This window comes from Raphanus sativus, unplaced genomic scaffold, assembly GCF_000801105.2.
Source record: "Raphanus sativus cultivar WK10039 unplaced genomic scaffold, ASM80110v3 Scaffold2132, whole genome shotgun sequence".
In the NCBI taxonomy this organism is placed as follows: domain Eukaryota; kingdom Viridiplantae; phylum Streptophyta; class Magnoliopsida; order Brassicales; family Brassicaceae; genus Raphanus; species Raphanus sativus.
The window spans coordinates 4,640-15,319 of record NW_026617441.1 but is presented as its reverse complement, the minus strand read 5'-3'; the positions used below and the strand labels follow the sequence as shown (position 1 = coordinate 15,319).

The 10,680-nt window shown below is 33.9% G+C and overlaps 1 non-coding gene across 1 annotated transcript; it reads left to right on the top strand.

Annotated features, from left to right (window-relative positions):
• Nucleotides 1-602: 602 nt before the first annotated feature.
• LOC130505260 (small nucleolar RNA R71) lies at nt 603-709 on the top strand. The gene has a single exon (XR_008941602.1). It is a non-coding gene; the product is annotated as a small nucleolar RNA R71 (small nucleolar RNA).
• Nucleotides 710-10,680: the final 9,971 nt, after the last annotated feature.

Sequence of the window (10,680 nt, the reverse complement as noted above, 5' to 3'; positions counted from 1 at the left end):
TCTTCTCATTTCTGGCTTGAAAGTCCAAGAGTTTCTTGAACATAGAATCCACACTTGAATCTGAAGCTGGAGCTTGAGAAGAACTGCCTTGAGCTTGAGTAGACTGATTATTTTGGTTGCTGAAACCAGGAGGGTAGCTTTGCGTGGCCTGGTATCCTCCTTGCTGATTGTTGTAGTGAGGTCTTTGATGGTAGTTGTTTTGCTGAAAGTTGGGCTCCTTTCTGTACCATGTACCATTGTTGTTGATGAAGCAAAGCTCTTCTTGCCCTTCCAAACCATTAACTTCATTCACCTTAGAAGGAAACTCTTGACTAGGATCACCAACAAAGCTAACCTGCTCCTTCTTGGATTGGTTGGAAAGAACCAAGTCCAACTTGTCTTGCAAAGACTTGATATCTTTCCTTGTCTGCTGGTCGTCCCCTCTGTTGGCTCTATCATACTCCTCATTGTAGACTGAGTCACTCTTTGCCATGTTCTCCACCAGCTCCTCTGCATCCTGCACAGTTCTGCCCAAGAAGAAACCATTACTAGCAGTGTCAAGCCTGTTTCTGCAAGATGGGAGAACGCCCCTGTAGAAGGTACTAAGCAAGCTTTCCTTGGTGAAACCATGATGAGGACATTGAGTAATGTAGCTGTTGAATCGTTCCCATGCTTCACCAAAACCTTCAAGATTCCTCTGTTGAAATCCTGAAATCTCATTCCTAAGCTTCGCAGTTCGTGAGTGAGAGAAGAATTTGGTGAGAAAGGCTTCTTTGCACTCATCCCATGTCCGGATGCTATCTCTTGAGAGACCCTTCTCCCATGTGTGAGCTTTATCTCCCAAAGAGAATGGAAACAGTCTAAGCTTCAATGCATCTTCAGAAACACCATTGATCTTGATGGTGCCACACAGCTGATCAAAGTTGTCCAAGTGATCTAGAGGATCTTCCAAAGCAAGCCCATGGTACTTGTTGCTTTGGATCATGTTGATCAAGCTTGACTTGATCTCAAAGTTGTTGTTCTCCACAGCTGGTGCTCTAATGCCAGCCCTATTTCCATGTATGTTAGGCTGATCATGGGCACCAATTGCTCTAGCTTGGCGCTGTGGATGTCGTGGTCCAAGGTTGGCAGCTCCTGGACCATTTCCCTCTTGGGCAGCTCCTAAAGGGATCTCTCCATCTCGATTCTGGTTCTGATGGTGAGCCATATCAAAACCCAATCTGTTGAAATGAGCCTGTTGCTCCTCTTCTCTCCTTCTTCTTGTGTTCTCTCTTTCCAAAGCCCGGATGTCTGGTACTAGAGGAGTGAGGTTTGTAGTCCCTCTACTTCTCAAGTTCATACACCTGAAATGAAAAAGAAAAAGGAAAAAGCAGAGCCAATATCACAATAATAAGAAAAATGACTTAGTCTCAAGCAAATGACTAAATCCCAATGTCAAAATCACAATAGAACTTGGCAACGGCGCCAATTTGATAACAGGAGTTTTCAAGGCTCCTAATCAAATGATGTAGTATAAAAGATTGTCGAACCAATCCTAAGTGATTCTAAAGCAAAAGGAATGCAAGACCATGCTTAATCTAAGTGCAATCAATAAGTGGAGTGAAGTGAACTAAGAACTAGAGTAGAAATGCAATAAAGAAATGATCTTTGTTTCTCAATATGAAGCAAGAGGACTCATGGGATTAGAGAATTGACATTGGGTGATCAAGTTTCAATCTAAAGGTGGCAGCTTTTCAATTAATCTATCAACCTTAAGCCTAGACACAATCCTAAACAAACTCTATCTCTAGATGAATGTTCATTTGCTAAGGTAACTCAAGCATCAAATCTCTTTGGTTGAATGTTACAAAAGCAATCATGGAGAACAAGTCTACTAGCCATCTTAACACCTTTAACAACAAATCTCTTTGGCAAAGTATGTTAAAAGCTTAGGAGAGTTGGTTCAGGCATTTCATCAAACACCTTGTGGGTGGGAAATGTCTAAAGCTCAACTTTTGAGAGGCCAACTCAAAAGATGCATTGAGAACACTCTATAAGCAAGGAACAACATAGATCTATACTAAAACACCTTAGATCTAGCTTAATCACCCTTAGTCTCCCTAACCCATGAATCCAAAAGGAGTCTACTCACTAATCTTCATGATTAACCTTAAACCCATGGTTGATTTAAGAGAAATCATGTTGAGAAGCAAGTTTAATCCAACAATCACAAAGAAATAAGAAGAAAATAAACTAAAGATTCAATCTTTCTTCAAGGTTTCAATGTGTTCTTAAGAGAAAACAAGATAATCACATCATTAGGGTCTAAAGAGTATTTATAGTAGCCTAAAAACGAGCTGGGTCGACCCAACAAACCTGGGTTGACCCAAGATAATTTGGGTAAAAGTTGGTAAAAACAGATGTGAATATTTTTTCTAAGTGTCACAGCTGGTTTTTGACGCGTCCAATAAGCCGCTGGAGGTGCAAAAAGCCGCTGTGACATCACAGCTGGTTTTTGACGCGTCGTCACTTGGCCACTGCGAGAAGTCGAAGTTGGGCAGGGAGGTGTGTTTTTCTCCAGCGGTTTGGTGAAACCGCTGCACCAAAAGCCGCTCCAACACTTAGAATTTTCAGCAGAACTTCTGCACCGGCTTCTCGTCGTGACGCCAGGCCGCTGGGTGACGCTAGGCCGCTGGGTGATGTGCATCGGCTTCCTGCAAGGTCAAAATGCCGCTGCCTGTCACATGAAGCCGCTGGGACACTTAGTCATCACGCCATGAACTCGAAAAACACCAATCTTGCCTCCAATCCACCTCCAATTGCTCCAAAGTCACCATTTGGCATCTCCATCACCTGATAAGAACAAATGCAATGCAATGCAAACTAAACAAGTCTAAATGCTATCCTAGATGATCAAAATGCATGATAAATGAATGGTAAAATCTATTAAAAACACAAGATATCAAAAAACTTTAAGATCACGAGGTATAGTAGGAGATCAAAGATGTAGTTTGTGTGGCGCTGAGGAAGAATCTATTAATCATGTTATCTTTGAATGCCCACATGCATTACAAACATGGGCTTTGTCATTGATACCTTCAGCTCCAGGTCTTTTTCCGGGAGCCTCTCTGTTTTCTAACATGGATTATCTTTTCTGGCGATTACCGAATGGTTTTGATTTTGGGGTTTTCCATGGATTATGTGGTATATTTGGAAGAATCGGAACAATAAGATTTATACTAACAAAACCATGGATCCACCGGAAATTCTTCGAATAGCCAAAGTGGAAGCAACGGTTTGGGCGGAAGCCCAGTTGACGATCCCTACCCAGCATTCGATCAATACTTCATCCTTGGAGTGGATGTCGATAGAATCTTTACGGATTTTCTTTATTGATGGTGCTTGGAGAGCACAAGATAACTTTTCTGGACAGGGGTGGTTCTACAAGAAAAATGGATCGACCGAGAAGTTGATGGGAGCTATGAACCTCCGAAGAAGCCTATCTGTTTTGCATGCCGAATGTGAGGCGTTGATTTGGGCTATGGAGTGCATGAAGACTCTTAACTTCTCAGACGTGGTATTCGCTACAGACTGTTCTCAACTGGTAAAGATGGTGTCCTCACCTGGAGAGTGGCCAGCTTTTGCTACACATTTGGAGGAGTTCCAGCGCAGTAAGATTTTCTTTCCTTCCTTCAAAATTCGACATATTCCAAGGGCGCATAACTCAGTGGCGGACAAGCTAGCACGCGGTGCCAGATGTTCCCCTTCTGCTATGTTTTATGTCGATTCTATGCCTCCAGTTTGGTTCCACGAATCAACTGAGCATAGATCATAGTTAGTTTTATGATGTTGTCAAAAAAAAAAAACTCGAACATATATAAATTCTATAAATTAATATTTGATAAATTTAAAATTTACGAGTTTTGAATTAGACCAATATAAAATATAGACAATCGATAAAATTATAAAATAATATTTTTAAAACAATTATGTAAATACATAGTTTCAGTGTAAACATATAATAATTAATTTATATAAAGTTCATGTAAATAAAAAATATATTGTAAAGTATATTTTCTTATGATCGTGAAATTTACCTTTCATTCTTTCAATAATTCAAAATATTTAATGTTATTTTTTATGCATAAAATGTATCTACATTTACTATAAATATTTTTTGTGCACCAAACAATAGAATAAAAATAAAAATAAATTTATATAAATAAAATAACATCAATACATATACCGGTAAATCAATTATTCTTTAAATTCTTACATAAAATGATATACATCAAAAACTTACAAATATAATTTTTTTTATAAATTATAAACTACTCTATTAGTTAATAAAATATTATAGTCTCAATATATGCAAACTTTTTTTTTTGTAAACTAATATATGCAAACTTATGCAATGCATTAAGTAAAGTACACATATTTGATGCATGAGGACATCAAAACAAAAGGTTGGACAAATGATCCATAAACATTAAAAATCAGTTACCTGTGCGTGTCGTCCAAAATCATTCGATACACAGTAGAATAATTTGCGCAAACGTCTCCATTTTATTCTGGATATTCTTTTGTTTTCTTTTTTTGTCATCATTTTATTCTGGATATTCAGTAGAATAAAATCTGTCCACAGCTCGAAAGACCCAATTGGGTAATCAAATCAAATTAAATCACATTAAAATTATATTGCTTGAACTATTTACCCAGTTTATCTCAGTAGATTACTTTTTAAAAGCAATCCTTGCACGCACGACCAAACATTATCGCAGATCATACGAGTATTATTTTGATTTATAAATTATTTTCATAATTTCTTTGTTGGGTAGATAGCTGGCAGTTTGATGCCTCCCTAAGATTTAAAATAGCCAAACGACCACTTTTATTATTCTTCATAGCATTGTCGTTTCAGTTAACATGTACGCTATTTTGTAATATAAAACCTCGTTTTTTCTTTTTGTATTAATACTTATTTATGGATATTAATTCCTAATCCTAATAACGAGTACATGAATGAAAAATAAGAATCCGATCTAACAGTTTTGCCTTCTCCAGAAGTCATTTTTTTCAACAAAGTGTCTATCCTACATATTTACTTAAAAGACTGAATTAATCACTTTCTAAATAAAGTAAATATTACTAAATATTCAGTTGACAAATATTGAAAGAGGAGCCAACTCATCATCAACTAACTGGATTGAGGAACCAAGTTTCTTTACTATGAAAAAAAACAATTTCTATGAATCCTTTAAATTGTGAAAATATCCGGCTTTTTTCCTGAACTATGACGAATGATATAAGTTTAGGCATGAAATTAAGTTAAACATGCATCCGCCATGAAGGTGTTGTTATGTTCATGCATGGATGGAGATTGCAGAAGTGATTACCAAAATTCTGAAGTATTGTCAAACTATTTATTATCATTTGAATATAATATTCATGGACAGTAAAAAAAAAAAAGAATATAATATTCATGGTTAAACCTAGACCTAACTCTCTGGGGGACTTGGAATTACTCTGCTATTTGTCTGGAATGTCAAATTTGTCTGGTCTTAATTACTCCCACGTTATGTGACATCCTTTGGTTGGGTTTTGTTTAACTTGTTCACTGTTTTATCAAATACAAAGCATCAGGAAGGGCGTGACGACATATATGTAAATCAGATCAGAGTTTATTACAAATTTGAAGAATGTTTTACCAAATTTTTTTTTGAAGAATGATTAGATTGAGATATCTATTAAATTTTTGAACAAAACTTACCTTCACCCCCTAAGGTGAATCTCTACATTCACCCACCAATAGGAATTAGTTAATTGAGATTTGATATCTCTTAAAAAAGGAAACCAAATAATAAGAATTTAATGAAATAAAATTATGTTTTTAGATAAATAAAAAATAGTAGCAATTATAAAAAATATTTGTTTTTAGTATTGATAAATCCGTCAAAAATACTAAACCCTAAACTCTAAATTCTAAATACTAAACCCTAAATTCTAAATACTAAACCCTAAACCCTTAGGGAAAGCCTGAACCCTTGGGCAAATCATATACCCTAAATCGTTAATCTTAAACCCTAAACCCTTAATCATAAACCATAATATTAAACCCTAAATTCTAAACACGAAACCCTAAACTCTTTGACAAATATTAAATCATATACTCTTAATCCTAAACCATAAACCATTTGGAATTTAGGATTTAAGGTTTAGTATTAGAAGTTATGATTTAGGGTTTAGGGATTAAGATTTAGTTTATGATTTAAGGTTTGGTTTAAATTTAAGGGTTTAGGGTATAGGATTTGCCCAAGGGTTCAGGCTTTTCCTAAGGGTTTAGGGTTTAATATTTAGAACTTAGGGTTTAGGGTTTATAATTTAGGGTTTAGGGTTTAGTATTTTCTGACGGATTTATCAATATTAAAAAGAATGTATTTTTTTGATGATTACTACTATTTTTTATTTATCCAAAAACATAATTTTATTTCATTAAATCATTATTACTTGGTTTCCTTTTTTAAGAGATATCAAATCTCAATTAACTAATTCCTATTGGTGGGTGAATGTAGAGGTTCACCTTAGGGGGTGAACCTAAGTTTTGTTCTAAATTTTTGATGATAAATTTACAATATTGGGAGACGTCATTAGCGGAAAATAAACCGAGACGTCATGTGTGAAACCATTATCTAAGCGTGTCCTTTTATTTCTTATGTTAACTATTTTTAGAGTTGAATTTGATATCTAAATTCTGACAATGTAAGCTTGCACACACCCAAAGGTTCAAAATTAACGATTTTAGCTCCTTTCTTATTACTACGTACAGATAAAATGTTGAAGTTAAAACTATGGTGTCTTTGATGAAAACTTTAAATTGCAGAATAAAATTATTAATCTGCGATATTGAGATAAATGAAACGAATCCTACCAAACACACTTAGAGATCAAGGTGCAACGTGTGCCGGATATTCCTCAGCATCATTATTCTTCTTATTTTTTTTTGTCAAAAGCCTCAGCACAATTTTCCATATTATATTCCTAAGGAATGTGTTTGAACAATTAAATTATGTTTCTGTTATAAAAATTTGTGACATTTTCTTCTGATCTTACCGTTTTACAAACTCTGAGAAACACCTAATTTGTAAATAATACTGACACTCATCCAAATCGCTTAAAAAAGATAGTATATATGTACGTAAAAACTTATATTTATTTTTTACCAAAAACTTATATTTATTTTTTTACCAAAAAACTTATATTTATTTAAGTATTTAGCATATTATATATTGGGGCTTTCAGTGATAAATATGAGATATGATTATAACTCTAATATTACAAAGAACAATTATTTGATGTATCTTAATTAAATTTGATTCGGCTGACGATTGGTGGTTGAAGTGAATGTCTTCATTGGTTTATTTATATAAATATTGGCATTATAAGACCACCTAATAATAATAATAAAACCTTACTCTTCTCCTCTTTCAATATGGCTTCCTGATTTGATTATACTTAACGATACGATTATTATCAGAATCTTTAAGATCATATTAAAACGTTTGTTACGGTTTGCATCCGCCTCGTGCATTCGTCTTTTTCTTACTATCAAACTTCGACGTTTGGCGCATTGATTGATGTAGGACAAAAATGTATGCCAACAATAGTCTAGAGGCAACCAGTAACACTAACATTCTTTAATGGATATAAGCAATGAAATATACATTCAACCAAAACAGAAATGAAATATTCACTAAAATAAAATTTGATCAAATCAAAGACCAGAAGAATATGATCTATTAACTTTTTCTAATGCAGTTTATATATCTTTGTATGCAATTTCTATATATTTAAGTGTTTTGTCCGTATCATTTGATGGCCGGAACTGAGATCCAATCGTCCATGTCCAGTCACACTAGCAATGTCAATTGGGCGGGCCGGGCGGGTTTGGGCGTGTCCGGATGGGCTTCATTTTTTTGCTGGACAAGTTTGGTCGAAGCCCAAATGAGACCATAACCAAATGGGACCATAACCAAATAAAACCATGATTTACTAGATTTGTTGGGCTGTCCAAATAAGCCCAAATGGGACTCAAAAGCGGAGAAGAATCGATGAAGGAGAAGGATAGTCGATGAGGGAGGAGAAGAACCGAAAACGGCGAAGAAGGATCGACGAAATCACAGAAAATCCGACGAAATCGCAGAAAAATCGCACGAAATCGACGAAAACGGTGAAGAAAGAAGTGATTTGCGTTTTTCCCAATTTTAGAAAACCCTAGACATTTAGGTTTATTGGCCGGCCCATGTCCAAATGATTAAATCCAGTGTAGCCCACAGACGTAATTGGGTTTGTCCATTTGGACAAAAATTAATTATGGTCCAATATGGTTTTGTCCATTTCTGTCCATATCTATTTGGACATGGGCCACCCATTAATAATCTGCCCAATTGACATCTCTAAGTCACACCATCGAAAGCTGATTATATTCTTTATCAAAAGTTTTATTGCAATCATATTAAAAAGTATTTGTAACTTGTAAGTAATGAATTTTTCTTAGTCTAAAATATCTGTGGTGTCGGAGTTTTGACGAATAAATGGTTTGTATAATTAGAAGTAGGTTGCGTCTCTAGCTGGGTCTCATTCTTATGCTACTACTCTGCAGTGTAAATTTTTTTAAGATGGATTACGTACTCGTTATAGATCGATTTGGTTGTGTTCATTCAACACCAATGCAATTTCAAATTTATTTAATTTCTATTCTCATTAATAACATAATACGATCCACAATCTTTTTTTTGTCACTTGATTCAAGTGTAACAAAATTTACCCAACGTAACACGTTATTTGAATATAATAAACTAAAGTGATGCATACAATAGTACTTCCAGCATCTACTTTCAAGATCAAGAGCTATGTAGAGTCGTTAAAACATTTATTATTTGCAACCTCTTGCGAAAAATACACATCATAGTAAAAATATGTATATTTTCTTGATATATTTTGAGTTGTATTCTTTTGCAAACAAACACTGCCAAATAACAAGTGTGTTGTTTCATTAAACATTCCCGTTACTAGTTATGTCACGAGATACATTAGCAAATAAACAACAAATGATCTTGATCATGGTATCATCATTGTTTTTACATTCTATAAAAAAGAGGTGTGCATCTTTTTTCTTTTCTTGAGTTGCACCTTTTGATGAATAAGTGTTATTGAGTTGTCATCATGTTAGAAAACTGTGTGTTTCTCATAGACAGTGTTATTCCGAACCATATCACATTGCATATTCTGCTTTCGGATATATATATCCAAAACTTATTCACCATAAACGTGTGTATTAATTACATCATTTCAAAAAGTAATAAATATTTGGATACTATTAATTTATTTGATATTTGAACGAAACGAAAAAAAATGTCTTGTGTTTTTTATTATAAGCGCTTGTAGGCCATTAACTAACTTTATATTTGATTAAGCGATCAACTTGATAATGTTTTTGTAAGACATTCCACAAAGTATGTCTTTTGTTTTGGTAAAAGATTTTCAGTTTATATAGAATAATCATGTACAGACATATACCAATAATATGTGCCTTATTAAGAAAAATACTACCCAAATATGAGGCTACATCAACTTTCTACTTCTTGTATCACAAATCTTATGATTTTAATCAAGTATTTGAGTAAGTTATATTGTAATATTTATCACTAATAGAAAACATATTCAGAGAGGTCGCGCTGATACAAAACATACATACATTTTTCATATATTCTAAATTATGAAAAGCTTTTATTTGAAAGAGCAGTAACAGTTACTATTTCTTAATTTTTGCATACTTTTCAAGAAGTTAGGGTTTGAATAGATTGTGACATTGCAGATACATTTAGCGCAATTAGTTGACACAAGTATGAAAAAAACATGTCCAGATAGCTCTTTTGGATCTTCACAGATTACTTCTTACAAGATTACTTTCTGAAATTAATCAAATACATAAAAATATGCATCTATCAGAAAACAATACAGTCTACAATGGATATTCTTCACCAACTAATTATATATTTTGATGAGTGTTTTCACAACTTAGTAAATTACGATTGACTTTTGTTATTCATCCTATTAATTATCATTGACTTTGGATCAAGGTATGTTAAATATATTTATGGTTTAAACCTGTTAACAGCTAAAGCGAAAAGCTAAGAATATTGTTAGTCCAATTATATATTCAACAAAAAAACGTATTACAAATAGCTAACGGAAAATTAAAGTCATTTTCCATCTCCTGGAATTTGGAAATTTAAACAAAACCATGCACCAGTTATAAAAGTTCCATGTATATAATAGAGGTAACTCTAAAGTCTATTTATATTGTTTTTTAATTGACACCAAAGCTCATATATGTGACTGTTCCTTAGTGATTATATACTTTTCTGTCGTTGTCTTAACTACTCCTTCTAATATTTTGATAGATTTTTTTTTTGTTTTGACAATTTTAAAAGATTAGTAATCATCACATAGAATATCAATCTGAAATAATTTGACAACTATACTGAAATCTTCCACGCATCATTATAGTTTTGTTTGGATATCTTTATGAAGCCCGAGTGAAACAAGTGCACTGGGCCTGTATAGTTAACATATTGGCATTACATAGTTAGGCCCATCATATAATCAAAATACGTTTTCCTTTTTGGCCCACTGGCAATTGATTATGTGCGTCGTCGCCTA